The following is a 15790-nucleotide window of genomic DNA, read 5'->3' as shown; positions in this document are numbered from 1 at the left end:
GTATCCTTTTGTCATGCCATCTTTTAACTTTTTCTTTAAACAGCTTGGCATTTTCATAGGCTTGGGTTCTCCATTCATCAAGTGAGCTAATGTCAAATAACCTCTTCTCACCAGCAAGTTTGAAATCATAGTTGAGCTCTTTAATGGCCCAATATGCCTTATGTTCTAGCTCAAGAGGTAAGTTACAAGCTTTTCCATAAACCATTTTATACGGAGACATACCCATAGGATTTTTGTATGTAGTTCTATAAGCCCATAATGCATCATCAAGTTTCTTGGACCAATTCTTTCTAGATCTATTAACAGTCTTTTGCAAAATTAATTTGGGCTCTCTATTACTTAATTCTACTTCACCACTAGACTGTGGGTGATAAGGAGATGCAATTCTATGATTAACATCATACTTAGCAAGCATTTTACGAAAGGCACCATGAATAAAGTGTGAACCACCATCAGTCATTAAATATCCAGGGACTCCAAACCTCGGAAAAATAACTTCTTTAAGCATCTTAATAGAGGTGTTATGATTAGCACTACTACTTGGAATAGCTTCTACCCACTTAGTAACATAATCAACAGCAACTAAAATATGTGTATACCCATTAGAGGAAGGAAAAGTTCCCATATAATCAAAGCCCCAAACATCAAATGGTTCAATAACAAGTGAATAATTCATAGGCATTTCTTGACGTCCACTAATATTACCAATTCTTTGAAACTCATCACAAGATAGGACAAACTTACGGGCATCCTTGAAGAGAGTAGGCCAATAAAAACCGGATTGCAATACCTTATGTGCAGTTCTATCTCCAACGTGGTGCCCTCCATAAGCCTCGGAATGACACTTGCGTAGGATTTGTTCTTGTTCAAGCTCAGGTACACAACGTCTAATAATACCATCTACTCTTTCTTTATAAAGATGTGGTTCATCCCAAAAGTAATGTCTTAAATCATAGAAGAACTTTTTCTTTTGCTGGTATGTGAAACTAGGTGGTATAAATTTAGCAACAATGTAATTAGCATAATCAACATACCATGGAGCAGTACGAGAAGCATTTATGACATTTAATTGTTCATCAGGAAAGCTATCATCAATAGGTAGTGGGTCATCAAGAACATTTTCTAACCTAGACAAGTTCTCTGCAACGGGGTTCTCAGCACCCTTCCTATCAATAATGTGCAAATCAAATTCTTGTAGCAAGAGAACCCATCTAATAAGTCTAGGTTTAGCATCTTTCTTTTCCATAAGATATTTAATAGCAGCATGATCAGTGTGAATAGTTACTTTAGAATCAACAATATAAGTTCTGAACTTATCAGAAGCAAATACAACTGCTAAGAATTCCTTTTCGGTAGTAGCATAATTCTCTGGGCATTGTCTAGAGTTTTACTAGCACACTGTATAACATTCAATTTCTTATCAACTCTTTGTCCTAGAACAGCGCCTACAACATAATCACTAGCATCACACATAATTTCAAAGGGTAAATTCCAATCAGGTGGCTGAACAATAGATGCAGAAATCAAGGCTTTCTTAAGTATTTCAAATGCTTCTACACAATCATCATCAAAGACAAAAGGAATATCTTTTTGTAATAGGTTAGTCAGAGGCCGAGAAATTTTTGAGAAGTCCTTAATGAACCTCCTTTAAAAACCGGCATGGCCCAGAAAACTTCTTATACCTTTGATGTCCTTGGGACACGGCATCTTTTCAATAGCATCAACTTTAGCTTTGTCAACTTCAATACCTCTTTCAGAAATTTTATGCCCCAAGACAATACCTTCATTAACCATAAAGTGGCACTTCTCCCAATTCAAGACAAGATTAGTTTCTTCACATCTCTGCAAAACTCGATCAAGGTTGCTCAAGCAATCATCAAAAGAGGATCCATAAACAGAGAAATCATCCATGAAAACCTCACAAATCTTTTCACGAAAGTCAGAGAATATAGCCATCATGCATCTTTGAAAGGTAGCAGGTGCATTACATAAACCAAAAGGCATGCGTCTATAAGCAAAGGTACCGAAAGGGCAAGTAAAAGTGGTCTTTGCTTGATCATCAGCTGACACAGGTATTTGAGAGAAACCAGAGTAACCATCTAGAAAGCAAAAATGTGTATGTTTAGATAATCTTTCTAGCATTTGATCAATAAAAGGCAAAGGGTAATGATCTTTTAGTAGCTTTATTTAATTTGCGGAAATCAATTACCATCCTATAACCTGTAATGATTCTTTGTGGGATCAATTCATCTTTATCATTAGGAACAACGGTAATACCTCCCTTCTTAGGGACACAATGGACAGGACTTACCCACTGATTATCAGCAACGGGATAAATTATACCTGCCTCAAGGAGTTTTAATGTTTCCTTTCTTGCCACTTCTTTCATCTTAGGATTTAGCCGTCGTTGGTGGTCAATAACTGGTTTGGCATCCTTCTCCAAATTTATTTTGTGTTGATATAGAGGGGGACTAATGCCCTTAAGAACTTCAAGAGTATATCCAATAGCAGCACGATACTTCTTGAGAGTTTTCAATAATTTCTTTTCTTCATGCTCTCAAAAGTTAGCACTAATAATAACAGGATACTTCTTTTCATCAAGATAAGCATATTTAAGAGTATCATGTAACGGTTTAAGCTCAAGCACGGGATCACCCTTGGGTGGAGGAGGATCCCCTAGGATTTCAACAGGCAAGTTGTGTTTCAGAATAGGTCCTTGTTTAAAGAATACTTCATCTATTTCCCTTCTTTCATTCATGAACATATCATTTTCATGGTCGAGCAAATATTGTTCTAAAGGATCATTAGGAGGCATATCCTTACTAGGTAATTCCTCATCAAGGGGTTGTCTATGAAATTTAGAGAAGTTAAACTCATGAGACATATCACCCAAACCAATAGTAACAACATCCTTTTCGCAGTCTATCCTACCATTAACAGTATTTAAGAAGGGTCTACCAAATATAATGGGACAAAAGCTATCTTGTGGGGAACCAAGAACAAGAAAATCAGCAGGATATTTAACCTTCCCACACAAGACTTCAACATCTCTAACAATCCCAATCAGTGAAATAGTATCTCTATTGTCAAGCTTAATTGTAACATCGATATCTTCTATCTCAGCAGGTGCAATATAATGCATAATTTCTTTGTATAAGGTATGAGGTATTGCACTAGCACTAGCACCCATATCACATAAGCCATGATAACAATGAGCTCCTATTTTAATAGAAATAACAGGCATGCCTATAACAGGTCTATGTTTATCCTTAGCACCAGGCTTAGCAATTCTAGCAGTTTCTTCACAAAAATAAATAACCTGCCCATCAATATTATCGACCAAGAGATATTTAACCATAGCAATATTAGGTTCAACTTTAATTTGATCAGGGGGTTTTGTGTCCTAATATTACTCTTGTTGACTATAGTTGAAGCTTTAGCATGATCCTTAATTCTAACAAGGAAAGGTGGTTTCTCAACATAAGCAGTGGGAACAACAGGATCATCATAAGTGATAGTTTTTTCTTCAACTTTAATAGGTGCAACTACTTTTGTTTCAATGGGAGGATTATATTTAAACCACTTCTCCTTAGGGAGATCAACATGAGTAGCAAAAGATTCACAGAAAGAAGCTACTATCTCAGAGTCAACTCCATATTTAGTGTTAAACTTACGGAAAACATCAGTATCCATAAAAGATTTAACACAATCAAACTTAGGTGTCATACCTGACTCCTTACCTTCGTCGAGATCCCAATCTTCATAGTTGCGTTTAATCCTCTCCAATAAATCCCATCTGAATTCAATAGTCTTAATCATAAAAGAACCAGTACAAGAAGTATCGAGCATGGAGCGATCGTTGTCAGAAAGCCGAGCATAAAATTTTTCAATAATCATTTCTCTTAAGAACTCATGATTGGGGCATGAATATAACATTGACTTAAGCCTCCCCCAAGCTTGAGCGATGCTTTCACCTTCGCGAGGCCAAAAATTATATATATAATTACAATCACGATGAACAAGATGCATAGGTGTGACGCCCCCGATTTAATCATACACTAATCATACACGCAAACGTGTACGATCAAGATCAGGGACTCACGGGAAGATATCACAACACAACTCTACAAATAAAATAAGTCATACAAGCATCATATTACAAGCCAGGGGCCTCGAGGGCTGGAATACAAGAGCTCGATCATAGACGAGTCAGCGGAAGCAACAATATCTGAGTACAAACATAAGTTAAACAAGATGCCATAAGATGGCTAGCACAAACTGGGATACAGATCGAAAGAGGCGCATGCCTCCTGCCTGGGATCCTCCTAAACTACTCCTGGTCGTCGTCAGCAGGCTGCACGTAGTAGTAGGCACCTCCCGAGTAGTAGTAGTCATCATCAACAGTGGCGTCTGGCTCCTGGACTCCAACATCTGGTTGCAGCAATCAGATATAGGAAAGGGGAAAAGGGGGAGAAAAGCAACCATGAGTACTCATCCAAAGTACTCGCAAGCAAGGAGCTACACTACATATGTATGCATTGGTATCAAATGGAATAAGGGTATCATATGTGGACTGAACTGCAGAATGCCAGAATAAGAGGGGGATAGCTAGTCCTTTCGAAGACTACGCTTCTGGCCACCTCCATCTTGCAGCATGTAGAAGAGAGTAGATGGTAAGTTCACCAAGTAGCATCGTGTAGCATAATCCTAACCGATGATCCTCCCCTCGTCGCCCTGTGAGAGAGCGATCACCGGTTGTATCTGGCACTTGGAAGGGTGTGTTTTATTAAGTATCCGGTTCTAGTTGTCATAAGGTCAAGGTACAACTCCAAGTCGTCCTGTTACCGAAGATCACAGCTATTCGAATAGATTAACTTCCCTGCAAGGGTGCACCACATAACCCAACACGCTCGATCCCATTTGGCCGGACACACTTTCCTGGGTCATGTCCGGCCTCGAAAGATCAACACGTCGCAGCCCTACCTAGGCACAACAGAGAGGTCAGCACGCCGGTCTAAATCCTATGGCGCAGGGGTCTGGGCCCATCGCCCATTGCACACCTGCACGTTGCGTACGCGGCCGGTGAGCAGACCTAGCCTCCCTTATACAAGAGTAGGCGTTCCAGTCCAACCCGGCACGCGCCGCTCAGTCGCTGAAGTCATGAAGGCTTCGGCTGATACCACGACGTCGAGTGCCCATAACTGTCCCCGCGTAGATGGTTAGTGCATATAGGCCAGTAGCCAGACTCAGATCAAATACCAAGATCTCATTAAACGTGTTATTTTGAAATAACCGCGAACGCTGACCAGGGCCAGGCCCACCTCTCTCCTAGGTGGTCTCAACCTACCCTGTCGCTTCGCCACAAAGATCCACTCAGAGGGCCGTCGGGACAAACGTCCTTTCGGACCCAATCCGTGGATCACTCGCGGGTACTCCTACGAGCCGAGTCGTCTTTAGTCACCACAAGTATCATATATTATGTATATGTATATACCCGTGATCAACTCCCGAGTGATCACGGCCCGATAGTATAGCATGGCAGACGGACAAGAATGTATGGCCACTGATGATAAACTAGCATCCTATACTAAGAATTAGGATTGCAGGTAAAGGTAACAACAGTAGTAGCAAGGACAGGCTATGCATCAGGATAGGATTAACGGAAAGCCGTAACATGCTACACTACTCTAATGCAAGCAGTATAGAGGAGAGTAGGCGATATCTGGTGATCAAGGGGGGGCTTGCCTGGTTGCTCTGGCAAGAGAGAGGGGTCGTCAACACCGTAGTCGTACTGGGTAGCAGCGGCATCGGTGTCGATATCTAGCGAGAGAAGAGGGGGAAGAAACAATAAATATAATGCAAACAAATGCATGATGATGCATGACATGACAAAGCGCGATGCTAGGCGTGCCCTAACGCGGTACGAGGTGGTACCAGTGAAGGGGGAAAACATCCGGGAAAGTATTCTCGGTGTTTCGCGTTTTCGCACAGATGAACCGAAGGGGGAAAGTTGCGTGTTTGGTATGCTAGGGATGCGTGGCGGACGAACGGGTTGCGTATCCAGATTCGTCTCGTTGTTCTGAGCAACTTTCATGTAGAAAGTATTTTCATCCGAGTTACGGATTAAAAGATATGATTTTCTAAAGATTTAAATCATTTTATGATTTTAATTAGTTATTTAATTCTAACATTATCCAAAACAGTGAATAATGACGCAGGCATGACATCAGAGTGATGTCAGCAGGTCAACTGGTCGGTTGACCAGTCAAACCAGACAGGTGGGTCCAATGGGACCCACATGTCATTGTCAGGGGCATTAACAGAGTTTTAAAACTAACTGAATGGTTTAATTAGCAGGTGGGGCCTAGTAGTCAGTGAGAGATTAGGTTTTAATTAATTAATTTAGTTAATTAGCAGTTTATCTATTTGTTTTTATTCTTTTTATGGCATGGGGCCCGCATGTCAGTGGCAGTAGCTGCCACATCAGTGTAGTTGACTTCGGTCAACGTGGCCAGTTGGGGCCCCCAGGCCCACAGGCAGTGACCCAGGGTGGAGCCCCGGGGTGCCAGCTCAGCGGAGCCGCCGGAGTAGCTCCGGCGAGCTCGTGCGCAGCGGCCGAACACCGGCGAGCGTCGGATTTCGCCCATGGGGCACCAAATCGAGCGCGGCCGGGTGCGTTAGAACGGCAAGACGACGACACGGTGGTTGGCGGTGGTTACGCGGGCAGTGGTGGCCAGAATCGAGCGCGGCGAGCTCATCGGCGGAAGGCCGGAGTCGGGCGCGGGAGGAAATGATGACGCATCATGTTAGCGAATGAAAGGAGAGGCCAGGCGAGGCGTACGCGAGGCGGCGAACGCAAGGGGCACTCGCCCGTGACCATTTGGTCACCGGAGGCACGCCGGCGACGAGCGCAGGTGGCAGCGCATTCGGGCGCTCAACGGGGACGGCGTTAGGAGGCACGGGAGGGAGCGTGCGCAGGCGCGTTGGGCTCCTAGGAACCCAAGGAGTACAACGGCGAGTCCGAGCGAGCGTGACGGCGGCTGTGGCCACGGCGGCGACGGGCTCACGGCAATGGCAACGACGATACTACGGTGCGCGAGGGGCTACACGAGGAGGAACAGGAGGCGGGGGAGCTCACCGAGCGGCACACACGAAAGGCCCTTGGGGGATTTAGGAGCTGTAGAGTCGACGGCGCTCGTCGGAGACGCGCCGGGGATCCGAGGAAGAAGACGAGGCTGGGGCAGCGTTCGAGGGTGCCCGGCGTCCTGCGTCTTGACGGGGAGGCGTAGTCGAGGGAGGCGGAGCGAGCGGACACGTCGGAGGGGCTTGGAGGTCGCGGTGGCCGCGAGTTCTACGGCGGCGAGGCCATGGCGGCGCTCGGTTGCGGTGGGGAACGAGGGGGAGCGGCTGTAACGCCCTCGATGCGGCTATAGCTCCCACGTGTCGAGGCATGACTTAGAGACATAACCGCATTGAAAACAATGTCGCAAGTTAGGCAATCATTACAACATCCCATGTAAAGCATAATAAAAAGGGGGAGAAACATAGTTGGCTTACACTCGCCACGTCACATCATAGTACATAAATAACATCCATCATACAAACACTCATGGCCCGACTACGGCGCCAAAATAGAAGAAAACCCAACATGCGACAAGGCCCTGAATCAAACCCCAACTAGGCACCACTACTGATCGTCAGGAAAAGAGACATAATAACGCTGAGAGTCCTCGTCGAACTCCCACTTGAGCTCGTACTCGTCACCTGGAGCGGAATCACCTGGACCTGCATCTGGAGTTATAGTATCTGTGAGCCACAGGGACTCAGCAATCTCGCACCCTCGCGATCAAGACTATTTAAGCTTATAGGAATAGATAAGGCCAATATAAGTGGAGTTGCAGCAAGCGACTAGCATGTATGGTGGCTATCTTATACGCAAAAGAGAGCGAGAAGAGGAGGCAAAGCGCGAGTGAGAATCTAGAAGAACAACCTGCGCAAGCATAACTCCAACACCGTGTCCACTTCCCGGGCTCCGCCGAGAAGAGGCCATCACGGTAACACACTCAGTTGATTCACTTTAATTAATTAAGGTTCAAGTTCTCTACAACCGGACATTAACAAATTCCCATCTGCCCATAACCGCGGGCACGGCTTTCGAAAGTTCAGTCCCTGCAGGGGAGTCCCAACTTAGCCCATGACAAGCTCTCACGGTCAACGAAGGAATAGACCTCCTCCCAAGACGTTTCGATCAGACTCGGTATCTCGGTAACTCAAGACACTTCGACAGGTTAAAACAAGACCAGCAACACCGCCCGAATGTGCCGACAAATCCTGATAGGAGCTGCACATATCTCTTTCTCAGGGCACACTCAGATGAGACTAGCTACGAGTAAAACCAACCCTCAAGTTTCCCCGAGGTGGCCCCGCAGGCAGCTCAGTTCGGACCAACACTTAGAGGGAGCACTGGCCCGTGGGGGGGCTAAAATAAGATGACCCTTGAGTCTGCAGAACCCAAGGGAAAGAAAAAAAGGCTAGGTGGCAAATGGTAAAACCAAGGTTGGGCATTGCTGGAAAAGCTTTAACCAAGGCGTAATATCAAGGGGTTCCCATTATAACCCAACCGCGTAAGGAACGCAAAATCCGGGAACATAACACCGATATGACGGAAACTAGGGCGGCAAGAGTGGAACAAAACACTAGGCGAGAGGCCGAGCCTTCCACCCTTTACCAAGTATATAGATGCATTAAGATAACATGGCAATATAATGATATCCCCAACAAATAAATAAATGATGTTCCAACAAGGAACGGCCTCCAATCTTCACCTGCAACTAGCAACGCTATAAGAGGGGCTGAGCAAAGCGGTAACATAGCCAATCAACGGTTTGCTAGGACAAGGTGGGTTAGAGGTTTGTCATGGCAATTGGGAGGCTGACAAGCAAAAGGTAGGCATCGTAGCATTGGCATAGCAAGAGCGAGCAAACTAGCATAGCAAAGATAGTAGTGATTTCGAGGGTATGATCATCTTGCCTGCACAGTTGTCAGAGTTGGCTAGATCCTCACAAGCAAACTCAATGGGCTCCTCAGTAGCGAACTCGTCTCCCGGCTCTACCCAAACAAGACAAACAAGCAAGAAGGATACAATCAACCACGTGCAAGCTCAAACAATAAGATGCAAAGATGGTATGATATGCGGGATGCGATGCGGGATGCGAAATGCAAGATATGACAGGAAAAGCATGAACCTGGCCTTCACTTGGAATTCCAAGGGTGCCACTGGAAAGAGGGGATGAAATCGCTTGAAAACGATATAAAGATCATCCGAGTCGGAGTTACGGTTTGGAAATGGCAAGCGTTTTAAGAATGACACTGGTCTGCGATTTACAGCAAGTAGGCACCTAAATGCAACGAAATGAACATGCTACAGCCACCAAACATGACAACAAAATACATGGAAGGGATGCACACAAGATGCTTAACAAAAGACTAGCACTGAGCCATGGCCAATTCATCCATTAAGAGGTTCAAACAAGCATGACAAAAACGCAAATGCAAAACAGATTCCAGACTTAGTGAAATTAACACTTGTCTGAAATTTCAGATCACGAAGCCCTCTTCGAAGCAGCAAAACAACATGATACATGACCTGAACATGACAAGTAAGAACATGGCATGGAGCTACTCAACAAGCTTAACAAAAGACCCAAAGTGATCTGGGGCCAAAAGGGTTCACAAAAATATACTAACGGGCACACGAACATAGCTAAAACACAATCAGTTTTCAGACTTAGTGAAAACTAAGACATGCTGAAATATAACTCACAAAGGCATGTAAACAAGCTCGATGCACTCACTACGGTGCAAGTCATGGAAAGGCAAGCATACATCCATTAAGAAGGCACAAAATACAAGCTATACATGGCAAGAACAAGGGCATAGCATGCACGGATCAACTACAATAACATCGGCAAAATCGCAAACGAGTTGACGATCTGCCCAGATTCACCACGAAGCAAAAGTAGAGCTCGATTGACTCAAGCTATGGTGCTCCAAAATTGCAGACAAAGACATGGATGGATAGAGCATAACATGATTAACAAAACTCTTTTACTGATCATCCTCAAAAGAGGCACGGATCACTAGGAAACAAGCTGAACATATGGCATCATGAACTAAATAATCCCAGACTTAGTGAAAACTACTAAGTCTCTGAAAACAGATTTCCCGGGTGCCTCACTTTGCAAGCTTGCACAAGTCACCACACACATCCTAAAAATGCATGGGTTGCACCTCTGGAAAGAAGACAAAATGCTTAACAAAACATATGAAGGACTCACAGGCATATCATGCACACAATAATCATGGCAAAAATGACAAAAGTCTAAGATGAACTAACAGATCTGACAATTAACTCACGAAGCCTCATTATAGCAGCATTTCTGGCATCAAGATGAACTCAAATGAAAATGATGCAATGGAATGAAATGATGTACTCGTCGAGACGAACATTTTCATATACTATATGTCCAAAACGGAGTTACGGATGCGGAGATATCACTGGTCAAAGTATGCCCGAAAAACTAGGGTTCGGGAGAGAAAGTCAACCGCCTCCTTCTAGATCTCAGATCCAGCATGCTTCCCGAGGAGGTCGCCGGGGTTCGCTGGAACAGTGGCGACCGAACTGTGGAGGAGCTCGCCGGGGACTTGCCGGCGTCGGCGGGCGGCGAGGTCGGCGCCGGAGGAGGCGGTGGCCCGGGGCGGCGAGGAGGAGCACGGCGGAGCCGGCTCGGGCGTGGGGCGGCGGCCACCGGCCGGCAGAGAGGCGAGGTCGCCCGCGGTGGCGCGGTGCGGCCCGTGGTGGCGCCGGCCACCGGGCGCGAAGACGAAGGGCGGCGGCGGCTCGGGCCTCGGGGGCTCTCCCCGGGCCGAGCGGGCTTCGGCGGCGGCGCGGGCAGGCGTGCCACGTGGCGATCGGCGGGTGGCTGGGCGCGGCGGCGGATGTTGTCTGGTCCGCTCCGGACACGTCCGTCGGTAGCGGATCTGGAAATTTTTTTTAGGGTAGGGTTTCGGGGAAGGAGATGATCCGAAAAAGGAGGGGGCTATTTATAGGCATAAGTGGAGCTTGGAGAGTCCAAATGAGGTGCGGTTTTCGGCCACGCGATCGTGATCGAACGCTCTAGGACATGGAGAAGAGTTTGGTGGGTTTTGGGTCAAATTGGAGGGGTGTTGGGCTGCAACACACACGAGGCCTTTTCGGTCCCTCGGTTAACCGTTGGAGTATCAAACGAAGTCCAAATGATACGAAACTTGACAGGCGGTCTACCGGTAGTAAACCAAGGCCGCTTGGCAAGTCTTGGTCCAATCCGGAAACGTTTAATCCCCACACACGAAAGAAAGCTAGAAATGACCAACGGAGGAGAACGAAGCGCCGGAATGCAAAACGGACAACGGGGAAAATGCTCGAATGCATGAGATGAACACGTATGCAAATGCAATGCACATGATGACATGATATGAGATGCAAGAAAAGAAAACAACACACGGAGACAAAGACCCGAACCCGAGAAATAAATATAACTTAACGCCGGAAACGGCAAGAGTTGGAGTACAAATAGGGAAAGTTACATCCGGGGTGTTACAGCGGCGCGGTGGATCTGAGGGGGAAGGGAGAGGCGCAGGAACCGAGAGAGAGAGAGAGAGCATGGGGGCGAGTGGGAGGCGGGATCGAGGAGGCGGGGGCGTGGCGGCCTTATCCTCTCCTCGACGCCGGCGAGGGGGGTTCGGTGGCGACGCGCCCCTGTTCCGACCCTGGTCGGGGGAACAAGAAGGGGACGAGGCAGGGGAGCCGGGCCGGGTGTGGCCAGCTGGGCCAGGTGGGCCAGCGGGCCTGTGAGCTGGGCCGCCTGGTCCAGGGGGGCTTCCCTTTTTTGTTTTTGTTTTTTTAATTTCTTTCTTTTATTTATTTTCTTTTCTGTTTTATTTCATTTTAAAGTATTTAGGCATTTTCTAAAAATGTGTTTACTTCACCATAATTACCTATGCCATTTTTGGCACTGACCGAACATTTTTGTTTCAACTTTTAAAAACTTTTGTTGTTTGCCATTTTTCTGAACTGATTTTTGAATCGGTTTGAACTAACGAAAGTTTAGCAATAGTAATCACAGATGACATGGCATCATTAGGAGAGTTTTACTGTAGCCTAATTATTCGGGAATTACAATAGGATAAAACTTCTGGTGAAATTCCAATTTCAATCGCTTATAGTCCCATGATCCCATATCATCACATAGCCTATACCATGTCAATGCATCTCCCTTCAAAGATAAAGGGAAGACCTTCTTCTTGATAACATTATAGGGCATACCTGCAAGCTTAAATAATCCAAAAACTTCATCCACATAGATTAAGTGCAAATCGGGATGCAATGTTTCATCTCCTGCAAAAGGATTAGCTAGCAGTTTCTCTATCATACCCGCAGGAATTTCAAAGTAAACATTTTCAGTAGGTTCAGTAGGTTGAGGGGTAACTAATTGTCATTCCGTACAAGGTGAAGATACCCCGAACAAACCCCTCAAAGGATTATGTTCCACAGTAACAAGTGACAGTAAATTTCAGCACACTATATAAATTTTTCCTTACCAAATTCCACCTACCAAAGGCGCTTCACTCCCTGGCAACGGCGCCAGAAAAGAATATTGATGACCCACAAGTATAGGGGATCTATCATAGTCATTTTGATAAGTAAGAGTGTCGAACCCAATGAGGAGCAGAAGGAAATGATAAGTCGTTTCAGTAAGGTATTCTCTGCAAGCATTGAAATTATCGGTAACAGATAGTTTTGTGATAAGGTAATTGGTAACGAGTAGCAAGTAATAAAAGTAAATAAGGTGCAGCAAGATGGCCCAATCCTTTTTGTAGGAAAGGACAAGCCTGGACAAACTCTTATATGAAGGAAAACGCTCCCGAGGACACATGGGAATTATCGTCAAGCTAGTTTTCATCACGATCGTATGATTCGCGTTCGGTACTTTGATAATTTGATATGTAGGTGGACCGGTGCTTGGGTACTATCCTTACTTGGACAAGCATCCCACTTATGATTAACCCCTATTGCAAGCATCCACAACTACAACAGAAATATTAAGGTAAACCTAACCATAGCATCAAACATATGAATACAAATCAACCCCTTACGAAGCAACGCATAAACTAGGGTTTAAGCGTCTGTCACTCTACCAACCCATCATCTACTTATTACTTCCCAATGCCTCCCTCTAGGCCCAAACAAGCGTGAAGTGTCATGTAGTCGACATTCACATGACACCACTAGAGGGATGACAACATACATCTCATCAAAATATCGAACGAATACCAAATTCACATGACTACTAATAGCAAGACTTCTCCCATGTCCTCAGGAACAAACGTAACTACTCACAAAGCATATTCATGCTCATAATCAGAGGGGTATTAATATGCATAATGGATCTGAACATATAATCTTCCACCAAGTAAACCAACTAGCATCAACTACAAGGAGTAATCAACACTACTAGCAACCCACATGTATCAATCTGAGGTTTGGATACAAAGATTGGATACAAGAGATGAACTAGGGTTTGAGATGAGATGGTGTTGGTGAAGATGTTGATGGAGATTGACCCCCTCCCGATGAGAGGATCGTTGGTGATGATTTCCCCCTCCCGGGGGGAAGTTTCCCCGGCAGAACAGCTCCGCTGGAGCCCTAGATTGGTTCCGCCAAGGTTCCGCCTCGTGGCGGCGGATTTTCGTCCCGTAAGCTTGCTTATTATTTTTTTCTCGGACGAAAGACTCCATATAGCCAAAGATGGGCATCGGAGGGTCACCAGGGGGCCCACGAGGCAGGGGGGCACGCCCAGGGGGTAGGGCGCGCCTCCCACCCTCGTGGCTGGTGGGTGGCCCCCTCTGGTGCTTTCTTCGCTCAGTATTTTTTATATATTCTAAAAATAACTTCCGTGAATTTCAGGACTTTTGGAGCTGTGCAGAATAGGTCTCTAATATTTGCTCCTTTTCCAGCCTAGAATTCCAGCTGCCGGCATTCCCCCTCTTTATGTAAACCTTGTAAAATAAGAGAGAATAGGCATAAGTATTGTGACATAATGTGTAATATTGCAATAAATGTCGATATAAAAGCATGATGCAAAATGGACGTATCATCTCCTGTTACCATCGATCCTAGACGCACAGTTCGGGACCCCCTATCCGAGATCCGCTGGTTTTGACACCGACAGCTGGCGCCTCCGCCCGCACCTTCCCTCATTCGCTTGGATGACCCGTCTGTGCTTCCCCCGCCTATGCCTAGCACGCCACTACTTCCCATGCTTTTCCCGGTGGCCGCCGCTGCTTCTCTCCTCGCTGCCGCCCCTCGAGTGCACCGTTCCTCGGACGAATAGTGATCGGCAGCCGTTTGCAGCTCGATGCCCACAAGGTGTTTGAAAATACTTGCAAGGTATATATTTCTTCTAACTTTACATTTGTAGATGAATTTGGTGCATGTTGTTTGTAGTTTTAAATTAGTATAAATTCAAGTTTGTAGATGAGTTCGTCCTATGATTCTTCCGATGAAGAATTTGATCTTCAAGAGGAGGGGGACGTTGCAATGATCCTAGCTATGCACGCCAATAAAAAGCTGACGCACAGTGGTTCGGTTTTCGATCGTCGGAAATTATGGACGTAAAGGATCGATGCCCACAACAAATTTATGAGGAACTATTTTGTGGAGAATCCCACGTACCCTGAGTCCTACTTTCGGCGCTGTTTTAGGACGAGCATCGAGTTGTTCAAACACATTGCGGAGAAACTGGCGAGCCATGATCGTTTTTTCAGCAAAGGAGGAATGCCACCCGAGAACTCGGGCATAGCACCTTTCAATAGGTGACCGCCGCTCTGCGTATGTTGGCATATGGTATTCCGACAGATCTAGTTGATGACCACTTGGCCATGGGTGAAAGTCAAGCCATCATGTGTGTCAAGTGCTTTGTAGTTGGAATTGTGCAAGTGTTTGGTCCGGAATATTTGAGAGCTCCCAATGCTGAAGACATTGCAAGGCTTTTGGCGATAAACAAAGCTCGCGGGTTATCAGGTATGCTTGGCTCAATAGATTGCATGCATTATAGTTGGAAGAACTGTCCTAAGGCATGTCATGGACAATTCCATGGCCAGAAAAAGGGTTCCACTATAATCCTTGAAGTAGTGGCCGATTATGAGACTTGGATTTGGCATGTTTTTTCGGAATGCCTGGATCTTGCAATGACATCAATGTTCCTCAATGGTCACCACTCATGAATAGGATTGCAAATGGTGAAACTCCACCAGTGGAGTTTGTAAAAATGGTCATATATACAACTATGGCTATTATCTTGCGGATGGCATCTACCCAAGGTGGCAAACATTTGTGAAGCCGTTAACGGCACCGCAAGGTAAGAAAAATCTTGATTCTCACAATGCTCGGGCGGCGGCTAGGAAAGATGCGGAGAGAGCTTTTGGGATTTTCTAAGCCCAATTTGCTATTGTGAGAGGACCGACTAGATTTTGGGATCAAAAGATCATTTGGTACATCATGAGCGCTTCTGTGATCATGCATAACATGATCATCGAGAATGAACGTGGGCAAGATTTAGATTATTCTCGGTATGAGTTGATGGGACATCCCGTGCGAGTGCGAAGGAGGGCTGCGAGGGTGGCCCGCTTTGTTGCCTCCTATCAATGTCATTCGACGTGCCGAAACGCATGATGACCTTCAAAAATCTAA

Source organism: Triticum aestivum, chromosome 5A (genome assembly GCF_018294505.1).
Source record: "Triticum aestivum cultivar Chinese Spring chromosome 5A, IWGSC CS RefSeq v2.1, whole genome shotgun sequence".
In the NCBI taxonomy this organism is placed as follows: domain Eukaryota; kingdom Viridiplantae; phylum Streptophyta; class Magnoliopsida; order Poales; family Poaceae; genus Triticum; species Triticum aestivum.
Note: the sequence above shows the minus strand (reverse complement) of the source record.